Source organism: Dermacentor albipictus, chromosome 4 (genome assembly GCF_038994185.2).
Source record: "Dermacentor albipictus isolate Rhodes 1998 colony chromosome 4, USDA_Dalb.pri_finalv2, whole genome shotgun sequence".
In the NCBI taxonomy this organism is placed as follows: domain Eukaryota; kingdom Metazoa; phylum Arthropoda; class Arachnida; order Ixodida; family Ixodidae; genus Dermacentor; species Dermacentor albipictus.
In genome coordinates, this window is record NC_091824.1 from 73,429,471 (window position 1) to 73,442,774 (window position 13,304).

Consider the following 13,304-nt stretch of genomic DNA (forward strand, 5'->3'; position numbering starts at 1 on the left):
GGGCCCGAGCTAAAGCTTCCTCTTAAAATCCAAGGGCGGTAACACGTCACTGCGGGCCGTATGCTGTATGTGCAACTGAAAGCACGCGAGTGTAGCTGACGATCGCGGCTCAATCTGGCGCGCGAAACGGAGAAAACTGGGGAGGCAGCGCGAGAGAGGCGGGGTGACGTGGGGGGGGGGGGGGGGGGGACGGCTTCTACTCGGCCAGAAACTCTGTTCTTTGCGCGGCGGCGCGTGGTGGCACGCGACGTATGGTGAAAGCGTCTGCGAACGCTTCCTACCTTTGTGCGTACCATTTTCTCGGCGCTCTTTGCGTTGAAGCGATAGACGGCAAGAATGCCACTTCGCTCGCTGCTGCTGCCGCACTTGCTAACGCCAGCGTTTCCGCCACCGTCGAGTGCGATGTGTCATGCTTGTTAATTCAGTTAGTAGGCGATTGTTTCCGAGTTGACACGGCCGACAAAACTTTCAGTTCAGTTCAGTTTATTATTCTTTAAATACAATGAATTGATAAGAGACAATATACAGACGAGGGTCCCAAAGTCAAAGACTGCAACGGGACCCTCGGTTAATAATAACGATGTAGTGATGTAATAAAGAAGAGCAAGCTAACTAAAAGAAACACAGACAATCACGAAAATACAACATAGAAAAAAATGATAAATGAAAACAAAATGAATGTGTACGAGCCTAAAGTGAAAAACAAAAAACTGTCAATATATACAGTTGACAAATGTAGTGTAATGAATGATGTAAACTTAGTTACACATATAAAACAGCTTAACGGCATGAATAAATGTATGAATGGATGAACATTTAACGCTGACGGGTAAACCATTCCGCAGTTTTATAGCAGCGAATGAAGATGTCATTTTTCCATAGTTAGAATGAAGCATATAGGTAGTAGAAAATTGGTGTTGCGCGCAAACCTGGTATTATTGTTATTGATGAGGTGCCTGGAATCGATGAATTGGTATGAGATCTGTTTAGTAAGTACTTTATAAAACGTAATTATTAGATGATAGTTGAAGAATTTCGTTCCAACAAGGATGTTATTTTCACGAAGTGGTGGAGTAGCACTCGTGAAAAACCCACTGTTGGTGATAATGCGTATTGCTTGGTTTTGTAAGTGCTGAATAGATGAGATATGATAGTTATATGTGTTTCCCCAGGAAACAATACTGTAATTAATATGACTGTGAATGAAGGCAAAGTATAATGCTAATAGAGAAATATGTTCTTGACTTGATTAATGCTATAATACCGAAGGCACACTTTTGCTTAATGAAGGCAATGTGTTGAGAAAACTTAAGGTTTGAATCTAATTTGATGCCCCAAAATGATACACAGACATAGACGGGAGTGTGATGACGATCTAGAGGTATCTCAGACAAGCCAGGTAGTATTATTTGGCTAGAACGAAAAATCATAAATTGAGTTTTTGAAGGATTGATAATTAAATGATTGGTCGAACACCAAGCAACAATATGGTCAAGCTCATTGTTTAGTCAAAGAATTAAGGTAGCTAAAGTATTGTAACGCATCGATATAGTGGTGTCGTCAGCGTATAGTACACAATGTGCCGACTTAAGACACGTGGGTAAATCTTTAATATGAAGAGATAATAGTAAGGGACCTAATATGGGGGGTGGGGGGCCTTGCGGTACCGCTTGGTTAATAACTTTAGTATCAGAATAAGCACCTCCAAAAATAACTGTTTGTTCTCTATCATGTAGGAAACTTTTCCGGAGGTTTAGTACTGGATCGGCAATTCCCAGGGCTTCTAGCTTAGTAACAAGAATGTTATGATTAATTGTATCAAAAGCTTTAGTGAAGTCCAAGAATACCGAAGCAACGAAGTTGCCCGTATCAATCGAGTGACGAATGTAGTCGGTTAGGGATATTAAAGCCAAGTTAGTCGAACTGCCAGCGCGAAAACGAAATTGAGAAGATTGCAGCAAATTAAATTTGTTTAAGTATTTATTTAGGCGCTTACAAAATAACTTCTCAACAACTTGACTAATAGATGATAGAATAGAAATAGGCCGATAGGTAAACACCTCCGTTTTATCACCTTTCTTATGTACAGGAATAATCTTAGCCCCTTTAAGTGAAGTGGGAAAAATAGGACATTTAAAAACATTAATAATAATAATACAATGTGTATCAGAAATAAGCGGTGCAACAAGTTTTAGATGAAATACAGCAATGTTATCTAAGCCAGGGTAGTATTCTTTAGAGCTAATATCATGAAACATACCTCATCTGCAGTTACGGGAAAACGAAAAAAAGAATGATTGCAGCGATAAATGGGGTAAGTAGTAGTCATATGACGACTGTTGTATGTATTATAGAAGTAGTCACTGAATCTATTTGCTATGCTAGAAGAATCAGTATGAGTTTTATTGTTGTAGTTTAATTTATCACTAGTATTACCGGATTTAAGTAAGTTCATAAATACATTAAGAAGTTGCCATTGTTTTTTGGGATTGTTCTTGTGTTTTGTAAATTCATTTTCGTAATACTGTCATTTAGACTTATTCAGCAAGTTATTCAGAATGTTACAACAATTTTTATAGCGTGCCGCTAAGCGTACAATAAAGGGTTTCTTTTTAGTCTTTTGTGTATAATTTTTTTTTCTCATACTAGTCAGTAAACTTCTCGTTACCCAAGGTTACCTGGAAACTTAATATGTTTCTTGCATCTGACGGTAGTGGTGTTAGCGCGAACGGCTTGTAAAAAGTTGAAACAAAATTTTCATGAGCTCGAGTGGGATCGTGCAGGGAGTTAATTACAGACTAATCAGTATTTGTTACAGTGTTAACTAAACTATCCCGGTCAAACTTGGAGAAAAGGTAGCAAGGCGCGGACTGAGGTATTTCGCCCTGAAAGGAGACGTAAATTGGGAAATCGTCTGTGATCTGAGTATCGATGGCACCAGAGTTGGTGGAATGTTAGAGCATGGTCAAGAAGTGTGTTGGTACCATGAGCAGAACACCTAGCAGGAGAGATAATTATTCCAGTCCATACCCAGAAACACAATCTGTATAAACTGTAACACTTCCGTTGTCGACGTCGAGTAAGTTGATGTTAATATCACCAAAATTAGCACTTGCTTATTTTCAAGAAAATTTTTTTTCAAAACTATGGAGAGTTCACTCAGAAAATAAGGGATAGGTGATGAAGGGGAACGGTATACACAACCAAGAATAAAACTGTTACGATTATGAGAATTCATCTGTAATTCAGCTTCAATCCATACGGATTCACAGTGAATTACATTAAGAATAATATCAAGCCTACGTTTATATTTAATATGAGGTTAAACAAATATAGCGGAACCACCGTATCGATCCGAAATACGATGGCAGTATTCTGCTTGGTATGGACAAAAATCGTATAAATTGCTATCCGCATTATCAAGCCACGTTCCCGAAACGCAAATAAATGAAAACGAATGATGAAGTGAGTCAGTAAAAGCAGAAATGGTATCATGGTTTTTGCGCAAACTTGGCGCATCGATATGAAAAACAGAGATAATAGAAGGTGTAAGAAATGCTTTGACTTCGGCAGGTGATAGCAAATACATTATGGAAAGTATTCGGGGACGTGTGAGGAATCAGTCCGCAGGACAGAAAATCTAGCACTAAGCAATGTTTGCGCAAAGCTGCGAAAGTCAGCCTCCGAGTTTATTCGGAAGACCCCGCAATCGGTTGAATTATGGGCTTTAATCTGCCCATTTTCAGTCCATAAAAACTGCCACCTGTTCTCTTTTTTTAGTGCAAGAGCCTTGCTGAATAAACGTTTCCTATTGTTTGTTAAGTTGAGATTTACGTTTGCATACTTCGCTACAAGCTAAACACATAGAAAAGTGTACTTAGGCTCTTATATATGCCGATATTTGCACATTTGGCAGAAAAATTTGAAAATTGGTAACGCTCTAAAATTTAACAAGTTTCGCGTGCGAATTAAACGAACCATAATCTCCGATTTCGATCACATTTCCCCAGTATTCTCTACTGCTATCAATTGCCTGGTGTGTGCAGGAACATACTGCATTATTTTCTTCCGAGTACAAAAGGAAAAGAAATGGATAGTGATGCGTGTGCTGCCATAGTGAACATCACTTGGTCTGTCTTCTGAAATGTCGCGCCGTGCAAACGTTAGGTTTACACATAGTTTCAGTTTATACCATGAGCTAATAACCAAACTCAAGTGCTGCAGAGTTAACACCAGAGCTCATTAAAAGAAATACAAACGTGTTGCTAGTTGTAACGATGCCTTACGTTTTAATATAATGTTCTCCTGCTGAACGCGATGTTGCGGGTTCAGCTCCCAGCTGTGGTACGTGGTCGTATTCTAATACAAACAAAAGCAAAAACACCCCAGCACTTAGATTTAGCTAACCGTAAGGTAGGACAGGTGATATATTATAATTCACAGCTTTCTAGTTCGGCGTTTCTTCTAGCCCCACTGTTGATTTTCGGCAATGAAAATGTTGAATATACTAGAAGTAACAAATACATTAAAACATTTTTCTTGCTAAATTGTTTATTATATATTTGCGTTGTGCATGCCCTGGCATGATACCCATAAATTGAAGCTTTCGAGCTTCAAAAAGGGTGGGTGGGCTCTGTAAAGGCCGTCAAAATGCACCAAACGTTGCGTTTCGTCTACAGTGCCAAGGAATGGCAGCAACGGGCTTTGGGATGACTGCTACTTGATGCATTCACGAAGAAGCAACCTCCAGCGGTGCAATAAAGAAGAAAACATATTCAATAATGCTTGAAGCACAGCTGTGGCTGATAGTCACGAAGCTTTACCTCAATCTTCTACCAACACCGGATGACTTCAGACGCGTGAAAATTCGTATTGGTAATCAAACAGGCCGAGCTGATACACGATAGAAACGACGTCTCAAGGTGTCATCAGATTTGTTCACTGGGCAATTTCCCATCATTAGATAGAGGTTTGCCCTAAACGTAATAAAACTGATTTACTGACAAGTACTTCTACACTAAAATTTTGCAAAGTAACATTACGTTCCTCAAGATACAGCCTTGAAAATGTATGCCAGCGGATCTAGTGGCTCTTCCACTCTTCGTGGCTATGCGGGAAGTCGCTTTCCAATGTGTTGTTTAGCGTACTCGTCACATAATTGCAAAACTGTTTTTTTTTAATCTTCATGGTTAATTCCGTTTGAGTGGGAATAGAGGTCTGCGAGCGGAAAAGAAATCATATGGGCCATGTGACAGCAAGGACGTTGTGACAGCGTTGAAAAAATTTTTTGGACAAACATTCGCGCACGGACAGGGTTGACGTGGCAGGGGGCACCGCTTTGGTTAAGTAACGACCTGAAGACAACATTGGAGTAAAATTTCAGAACACTCAGAAACTTTTAATGTAAGATGTCAAGAAAAAGAGTGACCACATGACTACAGTGATATGACTAGAGGACTGACAATAAAAATGGATAACTTTGCTTTACCATGTCAAAACGACGATCTCATCATGAGGTACGCCGTAGTCAGGAGCTCTACCGTGACCTCCTGGGTATCTTTAACGTGCACTAGTGCATGGAACACGAGTGCTTTTACATTTCGCTCGCATCGAAATTCGACCACCGCGGTCGAGATTTGATCCCGCGAGCTCGTGTAAATCAGCGTAGTGCCATAGCAGCTACGCGTCGTTGGCCGTGGCGCGTAGCGTCACAGCCTGTGACGAAGGGAGTGAGGGGGCTATAATGAAGACGGCATCTCGTGGTGTGACCATGGTAAAAAGATTACAATGATAGGACGATGCTGCAATGATGATGCGTGTATGGCAACAATGGCGTTTTGAAGATGACATCACCTTAACGGGATGATGCAAGTTGAGTGACAACGACGCATTGATGACATCGGAATGACGACAGCGTGACGGCAATTGAACGATGACTGTGAAATCACTACCACAAAATGGCGCTGATCTTACGACCACGACCACATAAAGGCTACTATGCCACAATGACGAAACAACGAATATTGCATAACGACCATCAAATGGCGGCGATGGACTGATAACAGAATCGCGATGGCAGTATCACGACGGTGGCTGGAAGTTAGCGGTGTGAGGACGATATGACGACGCAGTGACAGTGAATGAAGACGGGAGAATGATGACGGCGACGTGACTGCGAAGGAATGGTCACAATGACATGAAGGCAATGAAACGACTACAACGCAATGACACCTGACAATGAAGGCGTATTCGTGTTCTAGTTAACATCCATGCTTATGTGCTTCGGTTCGGGCTGCGGGCCGCCTCGATGCCTGTTGCATCCGGTGTTTGTTGTGCAAGGCTGTAGCTAAAATTCCGCAGGGATGTCAATGGCACGACAACGATGGTGTGAGGAAGACTTTACTTTCAGTGTGAGACACGCGTTCGGGCAGAGCTATTGGGAAAAACAGCAGCCACCAGCAGCGGCACCAGCGGGGAAGTAGAAAGAAGACGCAAAGAATGCTTCGGTTTAATGTCATGCAATAACTAAATAAGGTAAGTAAAAGAACAAACTGCACACCCGCAATAAACTGTGACAATTTACCGCCTCCAGCGAACCTTTTTCGAGCTCGTAAGCGCTGTGGTGTTGGCCATCTAGTAGAAATTTCTAGATCGGAATAGTTTTCTTTTAGGCAAGCGAAGCCTTTCTGGTAGTTTATCGATAGCCAAGCGACTTTCTGTTTGCCGAATGCGGCTGCTCTTAACAGATAATCAGGTGGGCATGGCAAAACTAGTGCGACCACGATTCTGGCAAAGTTTGTTCAATTCCTCATTCAGCTTGACTTTTTTGGAGGTCTGGCTGCTGGTTAAACTGCTGCTGCTTCAACCCATACCAAAATCGGCATCATCGCTCAAGCTATTTGCCTTCATCCTTCAGTCTACTAGCCTGCCAGTCTGTCATCTATCCGTCGCAGTAAATGTGGCTCTGTGCCTTGACTCTATCAAAGCTTACAAACACGACCCACCTTGCTTCTGCTTGAGCGACCCTGGTTAAAATGACGACAATGCTGACACCGTTTGTCTGGTTTCGCATCCATGTTAGTGGCACTTCGTGTACAGTGAAGCCTAGCAATAGGTTCCTTTTCACTTTGCCGTGCCCACGCATATGTGTACCTATTGCCTCCCAAGATTTTCCGTATGCAGGCATATGCTCGGGGAGGATGTTGAGTGAACCCCTCGACCCCGTTGAAGAACATAATTTGAGAAGTATTTAAAGTTTTAAAGCGCTACTCTACAGGGAAGTGTGCGTAAAAAATTCAGCTTGCTGCCTCTGATACTGACGTAGCATCCAATGCCGTCCGTGAGTTCTCTTTACTACGTTATTTTTTCTGCGTAGCGCCGGCGTTTAACGAAGGCTTCCTTATGTGTTTTAGCAGAAAACGTATGGTCACCGCATTAAGGTGGTGCTATAACGTAACTCATAGTTAGTCTTAACGAAATGCGATATTCGCGACACCAATGAGGCCGTGGTAACTATATAGGTCCCTTTATTATGCATTACCATTATTTCAATAAAGATGCTTCAATGTCGGAGCTCGTATAGGCTTGCATTGCAATGGTCTCAGTGCACTACAACAATAAAGTGTAGCCAGGAGAACGAGTGCAATGTAAGTCCGGGTGACTACAAGTAATCTAGGCGCTCAAAAGATCAGCGGTCCCTAGCCGCCATCTGATTCAACATTTACCAATTGTAGGCGTAGAGAGAGTGGCGCAAAGTATCGTATGTGCTCGCAAAGCGGAATTAGCCCTAGTACAGTATACATCGATTTGGTACCTCCACAGTAGGGATGCATCTATTTACCTTTCCTCCGAAACACCAATTAGAGCAGGTCAAATAACAGGTTGGTCTAGATCGCACATGTAATGAAAATTCGGGGTAAGTTAGCAAACACTGGACGACAAGAACTGACTCTCGGCGACTCTCGGAACTGACCATTCGCTGCGGCATGACTCACAGCGTACATTCTTTCAAAGTAAAAACACGATTGATTCACAATACCCCGAATAAGATGATTAAAAGCAAAGTTCTGCAAGGAAGCGAGAAAGGGTGGTGGACAATGGCTTCTAAAGAAACGAAAGAATCTTCACTGACAGCAAGAAAAGACAAAACGCAATGAAAAAAGAATGAAGCAAATGGAGCAGAAGGGATAGACCGGAGCCACAGGTCGTCGTTTGGAGACATGGCCCCAAAGGACACGAGCCTAATGAGTCTAGTTTTAATGAATAGCTAATGACTCAGGAAGGAACACGCCGCTAATGACTTCGCCGGGTGCAACCTAGGAAGAGACAGTGTCCGCTTTAGTTTTTCAGCTGAAACTTAACGGAGTGTTCTGTGGGACTGTGCTGGTTGGGGAAGAACCGGTAATTCAAGTAAGACGCAATCAAGTATTCTTGAGCAGAAGACGTGCACAGCTTACTTGTCACCTGGTAAACAGAACCAGGGTAATGTTGTTTTCTGTCGCTTGCAGATACTCAGATTACTTTTACCCTCCACCTAATTACCCAATTAGCCTTAATATTTAATCAACTTATCAAATGTTATACTTAGATGAAAAGTGTCAAAGCGAGAATTCTAGAGCGGCATGAAAAACTCCCGATACAACTTTAGGCTTCTGAATAAGTGCTGTCGCTTCCTGGTGCATGGCGGTTGCCGGCAGGTGTGCCTGACTCTTGCTTAATTCGCGTAGACCCACGTGTTTGGAGCGCCACGACTTGCATTATCATACTACACAGTAGGGGTTTCAAAAACTAGTTTCCGCGCAGCTCAGGGCATCCGCGAATGGCCTGAACTAATGCGACCCTGCAAGTCTAAGAAACGCCGCTTATTGTCTGACGGATGCTCCGTGGTCAATTCAAAGGAAACTCCAGACAAGCGTTTCTTTATCGGTCAAACCGGGCGGTGCATCAATGACTGGATGCGCGAACACTCAAACAAGTTTCAAAAACAAGTTAGGGACAGTCAATTGTCACTGCATTGCGATGAATGTGGCTGCAAGCCATCTTTTAAAGATGGCGTATTTGTCAAAATACGGCAATAACCGCACACACCTTATTATCGAAGCCTGTCCCATTCATAATAGCGGTGAAGCATCTGCAACCCCCCCCCCCCCCTCATTTTCTCTTCCGTATGGAGATCGCCTTCCTACCTCATTGGTAGCAATTTATTGCTCCTGCACATGCTGAATTTCTGTTGCATTTGTGCTTTGAGATAGCGGAAGAGTATATATATGCAGACCGAAAGAATAAAGACACTTGGTTGTCAGTCAGCAATGTGGTCTGTCTCTCTCTTCGTCCCGTTGTTTAGCGCTGTTTTCTGCTCGTAATCCTATGCCCATTTCCGTGTTCTTCTTGTCTTTTCGCAAATCAGTATTAGGATTCTGAAACATACAGCTTGTCAGCTCCCGCAAAAATTCTGGGTTCCTTAGCTAAATTTAGCCAATGTTTAAACATATGAAGATGCCACGTAGCTGGACAGAACAAAGGCAATGTTTTTTGCCATCGCTTGGCCAGTAGCAGCCAGTCGCGCGGCTATATTGCGCACATTTGCGGGCTTTCATCACGCTCGGAAAAACACATTTATGTAGCACGTATATGTCACTCTACAATTTTATTATTGACATTTTTCATCTAATTATAATATCTCAGAAGTTGATTAATTAATGAAGATTAGTTACCTAACTAGTCGGAATGAAAAAATAGAGTATCTTCAAGCGACGGCAAACAACATTACCTTTGTTCCCTTTAGCTACGTGGCATTGCCATATTCTTTAACTCTGGCTAAACATAGCTGGGACACCCTGTAGAATGTTTGCACAAGAGGTAAAATTCTCACGGTGCGGGAATCAGCTAAATTGGGGCCAAGAAAAGCTTGCTAATAGGCAGATTTAGTCGAGCTGAGAAGATCAATTTGTTCTGGTTACCATCATGCCTTGTTCTTCCCCTTACGTGTACCCCTCCACGAAAAAAAAAAAAAAAGAGCGATGGTATTATTTGAAGCAGCGCTTGTGAGTCTGTGGGCTGCTGAAACGGCTCCGCAGCGACGCTGGGAGGGCTGGCTGTGCTGAATGTACACTCGCAAGTCCATTCAGTGGCACGCTGGTACCGCCAGCCGTAAGACAAAGAACCATAACGAACAGCAGCGCTAGAATTCCGTGCTTTCACCTTCGCACCGACTACCTCCTGTTTCATTTCTGCTTCTCGCTTGTTCTTTCTACCTGAGCCCCTAGCAGTCTTCGGTTGCAATATTATCACTGGGCGGTGTTTCTTTTACCTTCTCACCCTTGTTTCCACAGCGAAAAGCGACGTTGCATCGATCAGCACTCCTGGGGTATTGCCCGACGCATGAGCTGAGTGCACCAAGGCGCCAAAGACTTGGAGAAGGAGAACAACGCGAAGATAGGCTGGTAGATTTATGTGTCCGCCTGACCGAGACTTTTTGCTTGGACTATTTTGTGAAGCAATCTGCATTTGTCTTTGTTTCGGCTATCGTCTAGGGAACATTGGATGGGGTCTATTACTAGCGGAACTTCCTGCGATCATTTGGCTCGGTAAAAATAAACGCAAAATAATGTTAACAAAAGCTACAAGGAGAGAGCGTTACGCTAGCCATGGACACAAGGTTCTGCATTTTGCAGAGCTTTCATTGAAGATGCGCAGAATAAGGCACCTTCGACTTTAGGGTGAATTCATTTATTAGTTAGCGTGTTGTTCGTGCGACTATATTCAGTATGTTCTGTGAGTACAGGTAACATGAGTGTAGAAGTTGGAGAGTTGAACCTGTTACTAAGTGCCCGTATTTATCAAATTAGCGCAAATAAAAAAACCTCGGAAGAATGTAAGAGCTAATCCAATTTTGATGAAAACTTCGTGGCCACTGGATCTGCAGCTAGTGAGCCCTATATTGAAAACATGAAAGAATATAAAAAAATCTCTCCAGCGGAACGTGGCCTGCGATGGCCCGAGTCTACGCGACTAGAACATTGATAGACATACTGGGTTTCAAAGTCATAATGAACTCGCACTATCTTTGGCTTGTGCTAATCGAGGAGTCTAGCCAGTCGCCAACACTTCCAGAACAAGTGTACAAAATCCAGGTGGTCGTTCATGGAGGAGTAAATATACTGGGTGTGAGCCCAGGCTAAATCTGTGGGGACGCTTTGGGTGCAGCCCTTTGGGTGACTGAACGCGATTTGCTTTCACTGTGAAAGTACTTCCGAGGATGCAGGGAGTGCCATCTCACCCAAAGTGCATGGCGATTTTCACTTGATATCAGAGACGACGGGTCAAAGAGAAGTCATTTAGCAGTGCCATCCAGTGTAAGAATAACTTGGCATCTTTTTTTTAAGTGTGGGTGCACTTCGATGTGGTCAGGCTGGTGATGAACGGTTCTAGCCACGAGATACCAGTCGAGCGAGCTGAGTTTCGGAAGACCAATTGCTGCGCCGCGGGCAGCACTACCTTCAAGGCAACCGCTTGCGCCTGGATAAGGAGTCGGCTATGCAAGTTCACAGCCAGACCCTGATGTGATGTCATCGTAAGTGTTGGACGGACGGGCCAGCCGGGGCTTTCGTGGCACCCGTCAAACTCCTGCGCACATTATGGTGCTGTCATGCTGATATTGTTACGAAGAAGATAGTGTTGCGTGCATGGCCCTGTCTAAATGCACCGTAACCATATTTTGTGCGAAATTGCTCTCATGGCCGAGTTTTTTGTCTGCAGTTTCGAACACCTTGTCATCGGGTGCGATGGCTGATGTCGTGGCTGCGCTATGAATACCATACAGAAACGCGAAGACGACAGCCGATACGCGAAATGTGGGGTCCTAAGCCGCAGCTCACGTGGCTCCATCCACTCGCTCTACCCAATGGCCCTCATACCTAAGCCGCCTAGTCAAGGCCATTTGATAACGTCGCTACACGTCTTGACATGGCAGTATAGCCGGGGGAAAGCATGACGTCACCACCACGCGTGAAGCCGCGTTCGACCTGTCAAGAGACACGAGCACAAACCCAGCCTTTGATAAAGTGTTGCAGTCTGCAGGAGCTTCTGTTCTTGTCCAAATTATGTGCCCGGGTTTGGAAATTCTGAAGTAATAATATAGCTTTCTTTACGCTAGTCGTTCAGTAAATCCAGTCGACTCAAGGAGACCATTTGGGCGTAGGCGCTGGAGCTTCTCTGATGGCATCGCAGCTGGAAGGCACTCAGTCACAGCTTCTGAGTTTAAGTGTTGCGGCGGCAGGCTGGTCCGTAAGTGGAACAAAGCTAAAATTGTATAAATTATATTTGGCCGCTTAACCATAACACTCATCGTGCCTGCGTTGCATTAGACATGCTCTTGTCCACTGTTGTAAGCCTGTCAACCATTGTTTGTAGGAATACACGCGTATTTTCCGACTTCATTTTCTTATTGCCTTCATGCTTTCATTTTTATACTCAGTGAAGAGTATCAATGCAAACATTTTTCTTTTGACAGCTTTGTCCCGTTTGCCTCCCTTCATCGGATATTTTTTTAGGTACGACTATCGCGACGAATGAGCCGTGGCGAGAAGTCTACAATGAACAGCACAGTGAATATCGGTAATCTGTTGCTACCAATAGGAGAACTTAATCAAGCAGTGAACAAGTGCTAATGAAATGTAGTATATAGGTACGTAAATTATACCGCAGGCGTCCGATCTATGCGCTTATGATGACACCCAAGTCATTGTGTTTAGTTCTAGATTATTCCCAAGCACACCTTTCCTAAAAAGTCAGGTTTTATCCAGCGAATGTTCCTTTGATATACGAGATAAAAAAATTGGAGGACGCTTAAGCTTCGCCTTCAAGAGTGGGACGCGACAGCGTTCCCGTCGACCCGCCAAGGGGTATAAGACAATGCGCTACGGCACAGCAATCACTTACGATGCGCCCCGCATCGGACTTAGCGCCCACCTATCACGCGGTGAACGTCGAGCAACGCAGCGTTCGGCGCGACAACGAAACGTGCGCCTGAGCGAACGAAACGAACCAAAGAACTCGGTGTCTCGGAGGGGAAACGATCTTTGCCAGCGAAACGTCGTGATCGGCACGGGCAGAGAGATAGATAGTAATCTAAACCGGGAGCCCGGCGAAGCGTCGTCAGGGGAGAGGGAGTCCCGCGACGCGCCTGGCAGCGGTCCCAATGCGCGCGCGGCGCGCCTCCTGTCGGGGCAGCGCCGTACATTGAGAGGAGGGGGTCTTCTGTGTTTGCCGCAAGATGGCTCTGCGTGTGCGGAAAGCGCAAAAGA

General features: G+C 44.0%; 1 protein-coding gene across 1 annotated transcript in view; it reads left to right on the top strand.

Moving 5' to 3' along the window:
• The window catches only part of LOC139059539 (uncharacterized), a 554,371-nt gene that overhangs the window by 172,411 nt on the left and 368,656 nt on the right, over positions 1–13,304 (top strand). The window lies entirely within an intron of this gene.